Consider the following 2369-nt stretch of genomic DNA (forward strand, 5'->3'; position numbering starts at 1 on the left):
AGAAAGAGGAAAGAGAAGGCAAAAGCTTTCACCTCCGAGTCATGGGAGATGGAGAGATTCATCTCAAGGGTACATCAAGACCACTTCTATAAAGTTGTGGCCATGAAGAAGGGTCAACTTTGATCAAAGGTTGGACCAAGTCCTCATAGATATCTGTGAAGAGGGCGCCCAATGGAAGAGAAATTCAAGAGGAAAGCCGGTTCAACTGAGAAGGCATGACCTCAAGCCCATCACTAAGAAAAGGATGGAGCAAACAAGAGATCCTCCTCCATGAAATTAGAGAAGATCAAAGAATCATGAGAGAGGAGCAACAAAGACAAGGAAGAGACATTGAGGAGCTCAAGCACTCCATAAGACCTTCAAGAGGAAGAACAAGCCGCCATCACTGAGGTGGACCCGTTCTTTAATCTCCTTGTTCTTTATTTTTCTGTTTTTTCGAATTTTATGCTTATGGTTATCTATGTTTGTGTCTTATGATCATTAGTATCTTAGTGTCTATGCCTTAAAGTTATGAATGTCCTATGAATCCATCACCTTTCTTAAATGAAAACTGTTTTTAATCACAAAAGAACAAGAAGTACAGGATTTCAAATTCATCTTTAAAACTAGCTTAATTAGTTTGATGTGGTGACAATACTTTTTGTTTTCTGAATGTATGCTTGAACAGTGCATATGTCTTTTGAATTTGTTGTTCATGAATGTTAAAATTGTTGGCTCTTGAAAGAATGATGAAAAAGGAGACATGTTACTGAGGATCTGAAAAATCATAAAAATGATTCTTGAAGCAAGAAAAAGCAGTGAATACAAAAAAAAAACGAAGAAAAAGAAAGAAAAAGAAAGAAATAAAGTTGTGATCCAAGGCAAAAAGAGTGTGCTTAAGAACCCTGGACACCTCTAATTGGGGACTTTAGCAAAGCTGAGTCACAATCTGAAAAGGTTCACCCAATTATGTGTCTGTGGCATGTATGTATCCGGTGGTAATACTGGAAGACAGAGTGCTTTGGGCCACGGCCAAGACTCATGAAGTAGCTGTGTTCAAGAATCATCATACTTAACTAGGAGAATCAATAACACTATCTGGATTCTGAGTTCCTAAAGAAGCCAATCATTCTGAATTTCAAAGGATAAAGTGAGATGCCAAAACTATTCGGAGGCAAAAAGCTACTAGTCCCGCTCATCTAATTTGGAGCTAAGTTTCATTGATAATTTGGAGTCTATAGTATATTCTCTTCTTTTTATCTTATTTGATTTTCAGTTGCTTGAGGACAAGCAACAATTTAAGTTTGGTGTTGTGATGAGCGGATAATTTGTACGCTTTTTGGCATTGTTTTTAGTATGTTTTTAGTATATTTGGTTGAGTTTTTAGTATATTTTTATTAGTTTTTAGTTAAAATTCACTTTTCTGAACTTTACTATGAGTTTGTGTGTTTTTCTGTGATTTCAGGTATTTTCTGGCTGAAATTGAGGGACCTGAGCAAAAATCTGATCCAGAGACTGAAAAGGACTGCAAATGCTGTTGGATTCTGACCTCCCTGCACTCGAAGTGGATTTTCTGGAGCTACAGAAGCCCAATTGGCGCGCTCTCAACGGCGTTGGAAAGTAGACATCCTGGGCTTTCCAGCAATATATGATAGTCCATACTTTGCCCAAGATTTGATGGCCCAAACCGGCGTTCAAAGTCACCCTCAGAAATTCCAGCGTTAAACGCCGGAACTGGCACCTAAATGGGAGTTAAACGCCCGAACTGGCATAAAAGCTGGCGTTTAACTCCAAGAAGAGTCTCTACACGAAATTGCTTCATTGCTCAGCCCAAGCACACACCAAGTGGGCCCGGAAGTGGATTTTTATGTCATTTACTCATCTCTGTACACCCTAGGCTACTAGTTTCTTATAAATAGGACCTCTTACTATTGTATTTTCATCTTTGGATTATTTTTAGATCCTTTGATCATCTTTGGACATCTAGTTCTTAGATCATTGGGAGGCTGGCCATTCGGCCATGCCTAGACCTTGTTCTTATGTATTTTCAACGGTGGAGTTTCTACACACCATAGATTAAGGTGTGGAGCTCTGCTGTACCTCGAGTATTAATGCAATTATTATTGTTCTTCTATTCAATTCCGCTTGTTCTTTGTCCAAGATATCACTTGTTCTTCAACTTGATGAATGTGATGATCCGTGACACTCATCATCATTCTCACCTATGAACAAGGTGACTAACAACCACTTTTGTTCTACAAGCAATCAAGGCTCTAGTGAATATCTCTTGGATTCCTGATACACGATGCATGGTTGATCGCCTGACAACCGAGTGCTCGCCTGACAAACGAGCCAGCCATTCTGTGAGATCAGAGTCTTCGTGGTATAGG

Source organism: Arachis stenosperma, chromosome 5 (genome assembly GCF_014773155.1).
Source record: "Arachis stenosperma cultivar V10309 chromosome 5, arast.V10309.gnm1.PFL2, whole genome shotgun sequence".
NCBI classification, from domain to species: Eukaryota; Viridiplantae; Streptophyta; class Magnoliopsida; order Fabales; family Fabaceae; genus Arachis; species Arachis stenosperma.